Consider the following 18332-nt stretch of genomic DNA (forward strand, 5'->3'; position numbering starts at 1 on the left):
AATACATGATTTTGAGTTCATAAGTTCATAACCTAAAATTATTAATTTAAACATTTTTCTTAGTATAAAATAAAAATGAATTTCCAGTGAAAATTATTATTAATTTTCTAATACGGTACACAATTGTATGTCACATATTATAAGTAGTTTTATTTGAATAGTCGTATAATAAAGTTATTCAAATCAAATTAATTGAAACAATAAATTTCAAACTTGCTCAAATAAGTAATATCGTAGAAGAATAAAATATGACACGAATCCTATGAGGTTTGTACCAATTCTCGTGGTTGTCTATTGTAAGACGCATGCGTTGAGGGAAGTACTCGGGTGCCTTTAGTATGATCGGGCTGTCTTTTGAAAATGTTATTTGCTCGCCGACTGTAGTACACGTTTAACACATCAACTATCACATTTTGTGTATTCAATAAAAAAGCGCGCGTTAACTTTAAAACGCGAGTTTGGCATATTATTGTTTTTCATCGATCACGTGCTGTACAAATTCGATAAGTGATAATAATACTATATTTAAATTCTTATTTATGCAGTTTTGAAAATATCAAGTGATGAATCAATGCTTAAAGTTTCAATGAAGTAAGTTTTTAAAATCTTTTTTTTTTTTCATTCAACATACATTTTATAAATTGATCTGTTAAGTCAATAATAGTTTAATTCATATAAAAGTGTAACTAATAAATATTTTTTATTAGGCTAGTTTAGTATTTAAAATTGAAAACAATATAATTAAATAATTATTGAAAGTAAAATCTTTCTCTTTATTCTTTTTGTAAATTGATTAAGTCAAATAATCTTTACATTAAAATTAAACTCAAAATCTTTGAATTTGTTTTCAAATAAAAATATTATAATTATTAATTTTTAATATTTAAGAGAAAATTTTATAATTAACTTAAAAAAGAAGTTTATTTATTATAATTTTTACGTTAGCTAACATTTCAAAAGTTATTACGGAGTTACTATAGTTAACTCATCATATTTATAATAAAACATTGATTAACATTTTATATATACTAAAATAAAATATTAAACGTACATTAATTCACTTGAAATATAAATATTTACATAAGTACCGTTACATAAAATTTACATAAATGTAATGAATAAACTAATAATAATAATAATAATAATAATAATAAAAATCCATGTGTCATAGAACAAACTTTTAATACGAATTTCAGAAATATTAAAGAATATTTTAAAAATAAAATCCGATTATGATCTAAAATATTTCATACCCGATGTATTTTTATTCTGATAAAATAATATTACCAATGGTGTTCATATTATTCAAAAAAAACTTACAATAAAAAAAAATCCTGTTGAAAAATGACAAAACGACATGTCAAAAATTGAGAGCAGGACTTTAAAAATATCAAAAATATAAATTACATTACTCGACGATTTACTATCTTCAATTGTATAACTTGTCCATCGTGTAAAGTAAAATGCTTCGAAATTATTATTACAAAATGGACTGTTCATGGTTAAAATTTTTATGAAGCAAAAGACCTAATTTACACATTATATTTACATTAGCTATATTTTTTATATAGTGTGATTTTACAAATCACTCTATATATACATAGTAAAAATAGAGCATGAACACTATTCCAGTCTTCACTATTTCTCAATCTTTAAACGCTAATCTATAAATTAATTATACAAAACTGATTGTTGACCTGTTCATATTTTATTTAATCTATTTACTGTTTAATAGTAAAAAAAATGATAGATTTCCATTTAACTTTAGTAAGCTAATCCTAAAATCTACTCTAGAGAAATTATTTTACTTACAATAAACTTGATGCATGGTTTATAATAATCTAGTTTACTATTTATTATGCATATATTATACAACAAAATTAATTATTATATTATCATGTATACAGATTATAAATGTATATATTTTAGAAATAAATAAAAAAATGTTTTTTATTAAATAGAAACAATAAAATAGAATGTCATTTAGTACATTTTTATGAATAAATTTTTATTCACAAAAATACTGGGGCCAGCATTTTTAAATCACACCATTTATTATACAATAACCACCTCTAAGAAAGTCTCTTATTTTTAATATACTTTATAACATAAAACTCGACAAACATCTGTCGATTGATGATTTCACACCAAAAAAAAAAAAAAAAAAAATAATTGATTAACCTTTTTAAACTATATTATATTTTTTATAGTTTTTATAAACTATTGCAGTTTTTCCTAGCTAACAGTTTATTATTCTCAAAATATTATAAAAAAATTTAATTCTAAATGAAAACATTGTGAAAATATCTCCAAATAGTTCTCATGAGGTTCTTAAACATTGTAGTACCTTTACCACAAAATTATTTAGCCAATATTCTTATGTTTCGATAGTAAAAAAATCATCCTGTAATATAGAAATTAAAGATATTTCTTATTTATTACAATCAATATAATATAATAATATTATCAAAATGTTAACACAATATTTTAAAATATTTAGAAATATTATTTTAAACTATTACAGTAACGACAAATTGAGTTTTTATGAATAGTAACATTTATAAATGTCCAATATTTAAATTAATTAATTGAATAAAAAAAATATTACTAATAATAAAAAAATTTAAGTTAAACATTATTCAAAAATTATATGATATATTTTTTGAAATCATTTATTTTAATATGTTTCTTACCTTATATTTTCCCGCTATTGTGAAAACATTAAAATCTAATTATTATTATTCGACTGATTTGATCATTTTATATTAATATTAAATTTATAATAATTTAGTATTATTATAAATTTATATTGAGAGATTATTAATATTTCAAAATTATTATCCGGATTGTCTACTATTATTATGTTTTTGTTTTTATTTCATAAATTGGAAATGTTAATTATGATTAATATTATTCTTTCCATATAAGAAGTCTATGTAATTATATTACCTTAAGATACATTTATGAGATCAACTCACTTGTAACTTTATTTTATTTTATTGATAAATTCCAAATAATTTTATCAAAAAAAAAAATTAATTATATTATTTTATTACTTATTATTTAACATTTTTTCAAAATTTGTTTTAAAATCGTTTTATCATTATTTTAGCTTCGATGCGAAGCGGAGAAGGTATTAATTTTACTATGATGTGTTTTTTTTTTTTATGTCTGTTGCCACTTTTTCTCAGCTCTCACTGGACCGATTTCTTTCAAAAATACGTCAAAAGATCACAAATCGTATCTAGTTGAAGACATTACCCTTAAAAATTGAAAAAAATTCCCTCGTTCCCCGCAAATGGGGGAAATATCCAAAAAAATTACAAATTTAAAAATCGCTAATTTTCGAAATTTTTTCACTTTTTTTTCTTAAAACTTCCATAACTTTTTGAAAAATCAACAAATCAACATAATTTTTTTTTATACTAAAACCTTAGATATTTACCTTTCATTTGATATCATTTTTTTGAAAATCTATCACTTAACCTGCTCATTGGGGGGGATTTAAAATGGCAACTTTTTTACAAAAATTAATTTTTTCAACTTAATTTTTGAAAATGTTCCGGAAAGACTGCGTCCTTTAAACATATATCAAATTAAAGTTTATTTTATGTACTACAAAATGAAAAAAAAAAATTTATCCCGACACTTTTTTTTCTACATTTAAACGGCTGCCGTAGTTAAAAAAACACTATTTTTGTGTTAAAATTTTCGATTTTCGATTTTAAATTTTCAACTTAAAAATGCTATAACTTTTTGAAAAATGTATATATCAGCACAAATTTTTTTTTTCTAAATACATTATAAGTACATCTTTCATTTGACATACTTTTTATTAAAATTGGACAATTTCCCCTTATATAGGGGGCGTTCAAAACTTAAAATATTGTAAAAAACATAGATCTTTTTCAACTGAACTTTTGAAAATGTTCCGGAAATACTGCGTCCTTTAAACATATATCAAATCAAAGGTTATGTTATATACTATCAAATGAAAAAAAAAAATTTGTCCCGACATCTTATCTTCTATGCTTAAATGGCTGTCGAAAATTTAAAAAAAAATGTAATGTTTGCGATAAAAGTTACATTTTATCGGGATGTTTTTTGTACTTAAAACTGCCATAACTTTTTCAAAAATGAACAAATAAAAATAATATTTTTTTGTATTGAAACCTTAGATATTTCCCTTTCATTTGATATAATTTTTTTTGAAAATCTAACACTTATTCTGCTCACTGGGGGGATTTAAAATAGTAACTTTTTTACAAAAAATAACTTTTTCAACTTAATTTTTGAAAATGTTCCGGAAATACTGCGTCCTTTAAACATATATAAAATTAAAGCTTATTTTATGTACTACAAAATGAAAAAAAAAAATTTGTCCCGACGATCTATCTTCTATACGCAAATGGCTACCATATTGAAAAATATACAATTTTTGTATGATAATTATGGGTTTTGTATTTTATTTTAATAAAAGTTGATGTTGATTTTGCAATTATCCATCAATTTTTTAAAATTAAACACTATCTACAGATTTTCATCGAAGCGTTTCTTATGATAGTGATTTTAATCACTGTCAGATTAAATCTATACTGGACCCAACTATGCAATGTCTCCACTATGCCGCGACCCCACTGTGTTTTGTTTTTTTTCAAATTAAATGAAGTTTACTGTCTAATTTCAATTTTTCAAAATTGATAAAGGTCTCGCAAATAAAGTTTTATTAAAAAAATTGGTCACTTAAAAGTTTCCATGTCGTATATGAATACAAAAAAAAAAATGTGACAAACATCACTGAAATTCAATTATTTTTTAATATGTCAATACATATATGACAATGTTTTATTCGGTGTTAATGTAAATTATAGAAACTATATATTTAAACACAAAATTTTTAAATATAAAAAATTTTACATCTTGAAATAGTAAATTAGTATTATCAAGAACAATTTCAAGGCTTCAAAGATTTAATATAACATTCTTGAATAAATGTAATTAATATTTTAATAAGAATTTAAAAATCTTACATAGATATTTTTTCTGGTATTTACATTATGTGTAAAAGTATGATTTTTCATCGAAAACAATTTCAGAACCAATTTTACACTCTCTAAATATTTTCATTTATTTTGGCAAAGGTTACTATACAAACAAAAGCTGAAATAGCTGGCCAATTTCCGGTCGCTGAGACTGAACTTTGGACATATAAACACATAGTGAACAAATAGGCTAACATAAATGCTTAGATAAAACAGTTGATAAAGATAATTTTAGATCGAAAAATAGTAAAGAATCTTTATAAATTTTGTGCAACTCGTTTGATGAAATGAGAATATACAGATAAAAGTATTCTATTAAAAAAAAATAAAATAAAATGTTGTAATTTGCTCAAAGAGGTATAAAATATTTTAAATTAAGTGAGTGTTTTTACTTAACAATGCGATCTATGGGTTAACAATCTCTGTAATATGTTTTTAATTTAAATTTTTCTGGCGTCATAATGAGCACGAGGGATTATTTGATCCCAACGATCCGAAAACTGATGGTTAGTAAAGAGAGTCAAGTGTAATAAATTGAAAATGTTATCTCTGTAATAGCGTTTTGAATATAAAATAAAACAGTAATATTAATTTTCCTAATATTCTTCTACTATTCTTAACTATTAATTAAATTATTGCTCGTTGATTAGTCTTTAAAATTGAGTAAATAAAAGTTAAGACTTTATGAAATAACAAATCTTTATTAAAATTTAGAGTTTAAATTATATGATTTCAATGAAAATATTATTATTAAATAATTAATAATATAATATAATAACAAAAAAATTATTAACAATTTTAAGAATGCGAAATAGCATTAACAAAATATATATTTTTAGTAGATCGAAAAACAATTGATTTTTCAAAGTATTTATAATTAACACTAGTGTATTTAAAACTAATTATTACAATACAATAAAAGTGAGTTAAACATTTTTCTTTAATTTACTATTCAAATTTGTTTGGATTTGATTTAATTATTTAGAGTTATTTACGTTCACTAAAAACTAAATAAGATCTATGCAATTTTATGGCCTGGTGGTTTAATAAAGTACTTTTTAATTAAAACTTTTAACATTCGCAAACCACCTTGCTTAATTTTTTATTTATTTTTTTTTCGTTTAAAGGTATATGAACTTAGTATGTTCATGTACCTCAAAATAAAGAAACAAAAACGAATTAATTGTATGACTTAGTATTATATGAGCGTACATTTCATATAGCTGCATATCGTATAACCTACATATACCCCTCATAACTCTACTGACTGTTACAAATCATAAGTGATACCTTATGAGTAGCCAAAATTGATTATACAACTACTGTTATCAAGAAATACATCGACCTATTTATTCATTGAGTGGAGCCATAAAGTGTCTTGTTGTCAAAATATGTTTAAATAAACAGTCTTATGTCTATCATCATGTTTTCCTTATCTAGGGCAACATAAAAAATATTTCACTGTAGCATAATTCTCATTTATTTTCCGTTCTTCACTATAAGAATACTTATGAGAAAGAATCTTTTCTAAAACATTTAGAGAAAAAAGTTAGAACTCAAACTGGAAAATAAGTAGAACTTATGATAACTATTTCTTTTAAAATATAGTTTAGCTAAAAAGGTTTTTGTTTGTTTATTTATATATTTATGTTTTACTTTTTTCTTGAAATGATTAGAAAGAATATATTTTTCTGGGAATTATTTTTTCCAAATAATGATGTATGCAGTATAAAATTTAAATATATAAAGTATATATATATATATACTTTTTTGATATAGACATACATTATATTAAAATAAATTAAATGTTATTGAATATGCGAAGCTAAATTTTAATTGAAAATCATTATTTATTTTAACTTACACCAAATAAATATAAGTTTATTACTAAATTGAATTATTTATACAAAACAAAAAAAGAAAAAACTTATCCTCATAAGCTAAAAGGTTATTACTGAAGAAATGGACTTTTCGTATGAGTGTATCGTTTATTTTGTTTGAGATTAGGACAAGGTTTCATTGATATATAGATGAAATAAATAATCAATTATGTTTTAAATCAAACACATTTTATAAACAATCAATGTAAAACCCAACATTATTTATGAAAGATAAATTGTTTAAGATTCACAGTACTCGCTGATTATCTTGCTTCAATATATATTTATTTTCTACGGTAAATTTTAATTAGCTTAAGTCATTACAATCCTACTTATCTTTATAAGTTCCCACTGCCTCTTCGAAGAAACAATTAAATTTTTAACAAATAGCAACTCATTAAGAACAATTGCTGTCTACTATAAAAAGGAAATCTTAAGCGATTATAAACTCAAGACGATTCGTTAATCCATAGCTAAAGAAAAAATATGGCCGTATCTTTTCTTAGAACAATCGTTCAGCAAACACAACTGTTCTTTACCTAATATATTATACATCTTATTTGGGCTCCATTATTATGTAAACTAAAATAGAATTTCACAAAATAAATTTGTATAGTACTTTAAGTCTTCTGTTTTCAATAGTTGTAACATACTATTGAACATACTAAATTATACATATTACTTACATACGATTGCGGAAATAAGCTGCAAAAGATTTATGATTTACAGAAGTATTTAATGCAAATAAATGTCAGTAAACTAATCGCGTTTAAGGTTGGTAATCTACTTAAATATTCACCAAATACAAGTTGTAACAGTATTATTTAGATTTTTTGATGATTTTGTATTTTGTGCTTCTAAAAATAAGTAATTGTAAAACAACTGTAGAGCTGTAGTATAATTTGTAATTTTAGAGTGCAATAATCGTAAAAAAGTGGATTTTTATCTCGGCAAAAGTTTTTGGGTATATCCGTTCACTATACAGGCAACTAAGTGAAACCAGAAAATGAGAAAATGTATTTTATCTTTTTTACCACCCACCACCCCTTATTATACATCTCATATTAATCAATTATAATGAGCTTTTACAGTATTACTTACTTAGTAGAACCACTGATCTTAAACGTTTTGAAGATTTATAAAACGGGTTAAGGAGGATATTAATTTTTTTTATCAATCAAGGATGATTAATACAGTTTCCGAAATACAAAATTAGAGATTAAAAACGTTTTAAATGAATAATGACTTAAAAAAAGAAAATAAATAAATATTTATGATCAACGAAATTTGGTAAATCATGTGTATACAAAGAACTTATTTAAGTGTACGTGGAGTTCTTACTATAATCTTCTTGATTGTGTCCCTATATTTCCTCCGAATTTATTTTTTGAAATCTCTATTGGTGTTTCAGATATAAAACAAAAATATTTATTATTCACTATATAGAAAAAATTTATTTCAATAAAACAAAAAATGTCCATTAAAGAGTTATTGTTATAATTACTAAAAAGGAAAAAGTTTATGTGAGTAATAGGTTTTGGGGATTCAATTTTATCATAAGGTATCCTTTACTGACACCACTGAAAAAATAATAGTCATGAGAATAAAGTTTGAAGAAGATACATACAATAAAAAAGATATCTATTATTGTATTCTATAAACCATATAAAGTAATTCAACTGGGAAAACTCAAATATTTTGAAAAATATATTCCCTAACTTTAATGTTAATATACCAAGTTAAATGTAATATTACCTAAACAAATACAGTTTTTCTTATGAGTAACATTAAAAATTGAACAATTTATTAATTTAATAGGTAATAATATAAGATAATATAGCTACGAAAAATAAGTAGTTGTTAATATAACTATTTGTATAAAAATTCAACATCGTTTTATTTCATTGCTAAGTAAACCACTTTATGAAATAAAAAATCTTATTTTTGTTTTATCCAGTTATGAATATATCTCTATAAAATAAAATAAAAGTTTTCAGAAAAGTATTTTTAATAAATAAAAATTTACCACTAAGTGCTAGTGTAAACTACGTAATGATTTTATAATTTGTAAAAACTCGTTATATATGTTTGTTTATGTATAAATAAAAGTTTCAAGAAAAAATAAAAAAATTAAGGCTTGCAGGGGTGTGCTTGATTTTGTTCACTGTTTAAAACTTTTGAGTAACACGTTTACACTTTTCTTCACTCGTTTAAAGCACTTAAAGTTTATAATCTTATAACAACAATTTTGCATCATTATGCAACTTAATTATAAAAGAATATAGTCGTATTGTTAAAAAAAAATAATTTCATTAAATTTTTATAATTTTAAAAAATTTTCTGTAAACTCACAACTTTTTTCTAAAACTTTAAATATATTCTAAGTAATAAAATTTAATTATTTTATAAATTATAAAATACAACATGATTTTTTTTTTAAAGCTGATGTATTTACTTAACAGTATGGCTAAGAACCAAAAAAATGTTTTGGATTTTAGTTTATAATTAAATTTTAAAGTAATTTAACTTTTCATTTTTTTTTAGTCAAATAGGATTATATAGTAATAATTAATAACTCGTAGTTAATATCATTTAATATTATAAACATATATAAAATATTAATTTTAAAATAAAAATATAAAAATATTTAATTCAAAAAGCCGCAAGATTGCTAAAAAATCATGGATACGTATTTCGAGAACAATATTACCATTATTAACACTAAATTCTTTGAAAAATTGGAGTGACAAATTCATCACTATGCAGGAAATCATATCACATTATTGGTGAATAAAATACCCAGACATTAAGATGTAAATGTTTGGGAAAATCTTCTCCCGAAAAAGAAGGCATCATAAATTTATATCCAATGAGATACTTAATTTTGCCAGAGACGGGAGACTCTTTGAACATATATAGGTGCAGCCTTGTAGGACGTTTTTTATAAATATAGTTTTAGGTATTCAACAATGGCAACAACACTTCGGTAGAAATACTTATGTAAAGAATTAGAATTAATATAATTAGTAGCAGGAGCGCAATATGGACTTTCAGGTCTGAGTTCATGGGTAGTTCTTGTACGCCTCTATAACAATTAAAACTAAAACTAAAAAAATCAACTCTAAAGGTTAGTTAACTATGTTGGTATTTTAGTTAAATAATTAATTGAATTACTAATTATTTTAGAAACTAAACTTGTATGAACTGACAGATTTAGTCGAGTAGTTTAGTAATTTAATTTAGTTAATTTAGTAATTTTTCTATTTATTTCTATTTTTCTGGTCAAGTAATACCCACCTTTTTCTAACTAATAACTAAATAGGTGGTCTAAATATATTATTTTAGCTCAGTGTGTTAGGTGTCCTTGTCAGTGTTAAGATGACGTTTCGTTGAAATAAAGACAAACGTTTAAATTTGTATCCGAATATATAAAACTTTTATGGAATATAGGAATAAAATTTGAATTTTTTGTTATTAGGAAATTAAAAAACCCAGCACAGGGGGGTCGCGGCACAGTAGTGAAGTGGCATAGATGGATCAAGTATAATGATATCTGACAGTGATTAAAATCACTATGAAAAAAAAAACGCTTCGATGCAAATCTTTAGATAGTGTTTAATTTTAAAAAATTGGTGGATTATTCCAAAATCTACATGCTACATGTTCTGCTAGTTCCTTATTAATATCTTGATTAAGATAAAGTATGTCGAATGAAAAAGGGATTATTAAGAAATATTATTTCTCATAAAAAAATAATTTTGATCCATACACTTTTCAATATGTCATACCATTATAAAATTAAAAATAAAGTCGAGAATTTTCACATAATAATAGCATTCGGTAGCCATTTTCACCCTGAAGATAAAATAAAGTCCGAAATTTTTTTTTTCACGATAAAGTATATTACATTAGNCTCCCCATTTCCGATTATAGCTACTTCTACGAATAATTGATTTCTTTTATAAATTTAATTAATTAAAACGATTTTAATTTAAAATTATAATTTAGGTAAATATGTTTATCTAATAGGCAAGTATAAGGGTCGAACCTCTCTATTGTTATAAATGATCGTCCGTTCGACCCACCGTTCGCTATCGGGCGGTTCCTATCATCCGTTGAGAACGAATATTTTTTACTGTTCTAAATGGTCGTCCGTTCGATGTTTCATACGTTCCAAACGTATACATGAACAACTTTCGCCATATAAACCTATATAAAATAAAATCTGAACGTATACGTTAGTGAACGGACGATTCAAAAATAAACCCCCAGAACGTAAGAAATCGAACGGACGACCAATAGAACAAAAAAAAACATTTATTATTTATAACAATAAAAAGGTTTTACTCTTATACTTAACTTTTAGGTAAACATATTTACCTAAAATATAATTTAAAATTAACATCGTATCCAATTAATNAACTTTCCGAAACACTTTCAAAAGTTAAGTTGAAAAAATTAATTTTTTGTAAAAAAGTTGTCATTTTAAATCCCTCCTTGTGGGCAGGTTAAGTGTCAAATTTACAAAAAATATATACCAAATGATAGATAAAGACATCAAGTATCTATAAAAAAAAAAGTTATATTGATATGTTTATTTTTAAAAAAGTTACGGCAGTTTTTAGTAAAAAAAATTGAAAAAATTTCGANTTTTTTATTAACTTTGATGTCAACTTTCACCACGAAAACAAGTCCAGAGGTCAAATTTTTATTTTTCAAATTAAAGTACATTACATTAGCTTTAATTTAAGATATATATAAAAGTGTCAGACCTTCCGGAACATTTTCAAAAGTTAAGTTGAAAAAGTTAATTTTTTGTGAAAAAGTTGTCATTTTAAATCCCCCCGTGTGGGCAGCCAAAAAGTCAAATTTACAAAAAAAATATACCAAATAATAAGTAAAGACATCAAGCATCTACATAAAAAAAAATTATATTGATAGGTAATGACATCATGCATCTATAAAAAAAAGAATTATATTGATACGTTCATTTTTGAAAAAGTTATAACAGTTTTTAGTAAAAAAAATTGAAAAAATTTCGAAAATTAGCGATTTTTAAATTTGTAATTTTTTTGGAGGTTTCCCCCATTTACGGGGAACGAGGGAAATTTTTTCAATTTTGAAGGGTAATGTCTTCGACTAGATACGATTTGTGATCTTTTGACGTATCATTGAAAGAAATCGGTTCGGTGAGAGCTGAGAAAAAGTGGTAACAGACACAAAAAAAAAAAAAAAACAACACATCTTAGTAAAACCAGTCTCAGCTTCGCTCGATGCGAAAGTTTTTAATTTGATCCCACCCTAGGCCACGGTCTACCCCTAAATACGACATTGTTTGGAAAAGTTGTAAACATACAAATACATGAATAATTTGCACAAAAAATATTGGCAAATATTCAAAAGATGGTTTATTATGTGGTGCAAGGATGCTACAATAACCCGCTTGTCGTCTTATTATATAAAGTTCAATACCAACAAAATAATTGTTATATGTATTACGAGTTTTAATTATAATTACTGAGTAATCGAAATATAATATTATGTTTCAATTTAAATAACATATTAATTGAAAAATAGAAATTAATTTATAATGGTGAATAGAATATTTTAACATTTTGTATTTTATCTTTAGACAACGAAATATTTAAAACAAAAATTACTTTCTTCTGCACGTGTTCAAACAATAGGGGTAAAAATCCCCTATATATAAATGAATTATTATATATACAATGTACATATGAATGAGATTTATACAGACTTCAACTCATGTTGTCATCAATAACTATATAAGCCCATACATTTTATTATTTATTAATTGGATCATTTAAGTATAAATTTAATGTTTTACAATAAAAAAATAAATGTGAAAATAACAACTAATTATTTTAAATATGATAACTTAAAATACATACATAAATATACTTAAAAATTTTTGTTAGTAAATTTTAATCATTTTTTTCAAACTAATTTATGTTTTGTATAACAACATAATAAATTGTAATAATATTTATTATAATAAATATATTTTATTAATAAAAATATATATTAATTTTTTTTTTTATGTCCCTAAATCAATTAAGGGATCTCAAAACTGGGGGAGCCTTAGCTCCCCATTTCCGATTATAGCTACTTCTACGAATAATTGATTTCTTTTATAAATTTAATTAATTAAAACGATTTTAATTTAAAATTATAATTTAGGTAAATATGTTTATCTAATAGGCAAGTATAAGGGTCGAACCTCTCTATTGTTATAAATGATCGTCCGTTCGACCCACCGTTCGCTATCGGGCGGTTCCTATCATCCGTTGAGAACGAATATTTTTTACTGTTCTAAATGGTCGTCCGTTCGATGTTTCATACGTTCCAAACGTATACATGAACAACTTTCGCCATATAAACCTATATAAAATAAAATCTGAACGTATACGTTAGTGAACGGACGATTCAAAAATAAACCCCCAGAACGTAAGAAATCGAACGGACGACCAATAGAACAAAAAAAAACATTTATTATTTATAACAATAAAAAGGTTTTACTCTTATACTTAACTTTTAGGTAAACATATTTACCTAAAATATAATTTAAAATTAACATCGTATCTAATTAATTAATAATATAAAAATAAATAAATTAAATAAAACTATAATATAAAATATATGTAGCATTTTATTTTCGATAATTTAAGCACTGTTGTTAAAAGTGCATTAATAATTTTCAATTAAAATGTATGCAATTGTACACAAATTTTTTGTAGACTTTGTGTAATTAAATTATTTATATAATTTTGGCGAATTACTTAAACTAAATTCCCATCAAGTAAATTAAATTAAGAAATTAGAAACCTATGCTTTAGTCATAAATTATTGTTATTAAAAATTAATATATTAATTAAAAATAAATATTTTAATATTAAAAATCAAGTTGTATAAATTTAATATTCAACATATTTATTTATATTATTACAATAAAATGCAAACAATCGTGGAACATAAAATTGTTATCGAACAATACATATAGGACATGTAGTGTGATTTATAACAAATATACTATTAAATATACAGGATGTTCAGTAAGTCAGGAAACGGGTTTCTACTGTTTGTAACAATGAGAACAATAGAAACCCGTTTCCTGACTTACTGAACACCCTGTATAAAAAGACATCTAGGCATCTAGGTATATCTTTTTTATAAATTTGACTCTTTACCTGCCCACAAGGGGGTATTAAAAATAACAACTTTTTCACAAAAAATTAACTTTTTCAACTTAACTTTGAAAGTATTCCGGAAAGTCTAACACCTTTTTATAAATATTAAATTAAATCTAATGTAATACGCTTTATCAAAAAAAAAAAAAAATGTTGGATTTAATTTTGTCTTCGCGGTGAAAATGGCTACTGAATACTATTTTGTGTATAAATTCTCGATTTTGTATTTTACATTTTTTATTTTAAAATGCTATAACTTTTTAAAAAATGTATGGATCAATACAATTTTTTCATGAGAAGTATTATTTATATACATCTTTCATTTGTCATACTTTATCTTGGTCAGGATATTTATTGAAATAGCAGATCATGCAGCTTTTGGAATAATCCAACAATTTCTTAATATTAAACACTATCTAAAGATTTGTATAGAAGCGTTTTTTTTGATAGTGATTTTAATCACTGTCAGATATTATTATACTTGATCTAACTATGCCACGTTACCACTGTGCTGCGACTCCCCTGTGCTAGGTCTTTAAAGTTAAAAGAAAAATTCAACATGTGTCGGATATCTACTTCAATTTCTTCTGAACATTGGTTTTAAATTGAATTATTATAGAAAAAATTTCAAATGAATTTTCATTGTATCTTTTGTAATGAAATTTCAGTAGGTTTAGTATTTAAAAAAAACAGCAATTTTTAAATGAAAAAAAAAATTGGAAAATGTCAATTTTACTGTATTCAAATTTTGAAATATTTTTCCAAATTCCTAATATTAAAGGATATTTTTTTTTTATTTTTTCGCAAAATATTTAGTAAATCCAAAGTGTGACACACAACCGTTTGACAAATATGTTTAAATTGAAGTTTAAAATCATAAAACATTTATCTTAAAATATTTTTTTCTTATTGAATTTTTTGAAATTAATGATTTTTAATGTTAATGAACTTATTAAATTTTAAGTTAAATAATTTATGTGTAAAATTATTCAAAATAACTACTTGAAAACAAATTTCTATTAACAAGTTGAAAAATTTATAAAAAGAAAAAATAATAATATAATTATTTGGAACTATAGAAGCTAGTAAGAATTATTAAATAATTAAAAAAATCTACCAGAAAATAAATATTTATATATTTTTAATTTTATATAGAATAATAATTAAAGATCANGATCCCACCCTAGGCCACGGTCTACCCCTAAATACGACATTGTTTGGAAAAGTTGTAAACATACAAATACATGAATAATTTGCACAAAAAATATTGGCAAATATTCAAAAGATGGTTTATTATGTGGTGCAAGGATGCTACAATAACCCGCTTGTCGTCTTATTATATAAAGTTCAATACCAACAAAATAATTGTTATATGTATTACGAGTTTTAATTATAATTACTGAGTAATCGAAATATAATATTATGTTTCAATTTAAATAACATATTAATTGAAAAATAGAAATTAATTTATAATGGTGAATAGAATATTTTAACATTTTGTATTTTATCTTTAGACAACGAAATATTTAAAACAAAAATTACTTTCTTCTGCACGTGTTCAAACAATAGGGGTAAAAATCCCCTATATATAAATGAATTATTATATATACAATGTACATATGAATGAGATTTATACAGACTTCAACTCATGTTGTCATCAATAACTATATAAGCCCATACATTTTATTATTTATTAATTGGATCATTTAAGTATAAATTTAATGTTTTACAATAAAAAAATAAATGTGAAAATAACAACTAATTATTTTAAATATGATAACTTAAAATACATACATAAATATACTTAAAAATTTTTGTTAGTAAATTTTAATCATTTTTTTCAAACTAATTTATGTTTTGTATAACAACATAATAAATTGTAATAATATTTATTATAATAAATATATTTTATTAATAAAAATATATATTAATTTTTTTTTTTATGTCCCTAAATCAATTAAGGGATCTCAAAACTGGGGGAGCCTTAGCTCCCCATTTCCGATTATAGCTACTTCTACGAATAATTGATTTCTTTTATAAATTTAATTAATTAAAACGATTTTAATTTAAAATTATAATTTAGGTAAATATGTTTATCTAATAGGCAAGTATAAGGGTCGAACCTCTCTATTGTTATAAATGATCGTCCGTTCGACCCACCGTTCGCTATCGGGCGGTTCCTATCATCCGTTGAGAACGAATATTTTTTACTGTTCTAAATGGTCGTCCGTTCGATGTTTCATACGTTCCAAACGTATACATGAACAACTTTCGCCATATAAACCTATATAAAATAAAATCTGAACGTATACGTTAGTGAACGGACGATTCAAAAATAAACCCCCAGAACGTAAGAAATCGAACGGACGACCAATAGAACAAAAAAAAACATTTATTATTTATAACAATAAAAAGGTTTTACTCTTATACTTAACTTTTAGGTAAACATATTTACCTAAAATATAATTTAAAATTAACATCGTATCTAATTAATTAATAATATAAAAATAAATAAATTAAATAAAACTATAATATAAAATATATGTAGCATTTTATTTTCGATAATTTAAGCACTGTTGTTAAAAGTGCATTAATAATTTTCAATTAAAATGTATGCAATTGTACACAAATTTTTTGTAGACTTTGTGTAATTAAATTATTTATATAATTTTGGCGAATTACTTAAACTAAATTCCCATCAAGTAAATTAAATTAAGAAATTAGAAACCTATGCTTTAGTCATAAATTATTGTTATTAAAAATTAATATATTAATTAAAAATAAATATTTTAATATTAAAAATCAAGTTGTATAAATTTAATATTCAACATATTTATTTATATTATTACAATAAAATGCAAACAATCGTGGAACATAAAATTGTTATCGAACAATACATATAGGACATGTAGTGTGATTTATAACAAATATACTATTAAATATACAGGATGTTCAGTAAGTCAGGAAACGGGTTTCTACTGTTTGTAACAATGAGAACAATAGAAACCCGTTTCCTGACTTACTTAACACCCTGTATAAAAAGACATATAGGCATCTAGGTATATCTTTTTTATAAATTTGACTCTTTACCTGCCCACAAGGGGGTATTAAAAATAACAACTTTTTCACAAAAAATTAACTTTTTCAACTTAACTTTGAAAGTATTCCGGAAAGTCTAACACCTTTTTATAAATATTAAATTAAATCTAATGTAATACGCTTTATCAAAAAAAAAAAAAAATGTTGGATTTAATTTTGTCTTCGCGGTGAAAATGGCTACTGAATACTATTTTGTGTATAAATTCTCGATTTTGTATTTTACATTTTTTATTTTAAAATGCTATAACTTTTTAAAAAATGTATGGATCAATACAATTTTTTCATGAGAAGTATTATTTATATACATCTTTCATTTGTCATACTTTATCTTGGTCAGGATATTTATTGAAATAGCAGATCATGCAGCTTTTGGAATAATCCAACAATTTCTTAATATTAAACACTATCTAAAGATTTGTATAGAAGCGTTTTTTTTGATAGTGATTTTAATCACTGTCAGATATTATTATACTTGATCTAACTATGCCACGTTACCACTGTGCTGCGACTCCCCTGTGCTAGGTCTTTAAAGTTAAAAGAAAAATTCAACATGTGTCGGATATCTACTTCAATTTCTTCTGAACATTGGTTTTAAATTGAATTATTATAGAAAAAATTTCAAATGAATTTTCATTGTATCTTTTGTAATGAAATTTCAGTAGGTTTAGTATTTAAAAAAAACAGCAATTTTTAAATGAAAAAAAAAATTGGAAAATGTCAATTTTACTGTATTCAAATTTTGAAATATTTTTCCAAATTCCTAATATTAAAGGATATTTTTTTTTTATTTTTTCGCAAAATATTTAGTAAATCCAAAGTGTGACACACAACCGTTTGACAAATATGTTTAAATTGAAGTTTAAAATCATAAAACATTTATCTTAAAATATTTTTTTCTTATTGAATTTTTTGAAATTAATGATTTTTAATGTTAATGAACTTATTAAATTTTAAGTTAAATAATTTATGTGTAAAATTATTCAAAATAACTACTTGAAAACAAATTTCTATTAACAAGTTGAAAAATTTATAAAAAGAAAAAATAATAATATAATTATTTGGAACTATAGAAGCTAGTAAGAATTATTAAATAATTAAAAAAA

General features: G+C 23.5%; 1 protein-coding gene across 1 annotated transcript in view; it reads left to right on the forward strand.

Annotated features, from left to right (window-relative positions):
* The first annotated feature begins 318 nt into the window (after positions 1 to 318).
* The window catches only part of LOC126894548 (FMRFamide receptor), an 80968-nt gene continuing 62954 nt past the window's right edge, over positions 319 to 18332 (forward strand). Inside the window, exon 1 of the mRNA XM_050665634.1 lies at positions 319 to 591. The gene's annotated coding sequence lies outside the window, so the exon portion shown is untranslated. The remainder of the gene's footprint in view (positions 592 to 18332) is intronic.

Source organism: Daktulosphaira vitifoliae, unplaced genomic scaffold (genome assembly GCF_025091365.1).
Source record: "Daktulosphaira vitifoliae isolate Bord-2020 unplaced genomic scaffold, ASM2509136v1 Scaffold_1, whole genome shotgun sequence".
NCBI lineage: Eukaryota > Metazoa > Arthropoda > Insecta > Hemiptera > Phylloxeridae > Daktulosphaira > Daktulosphaira vitifoliae.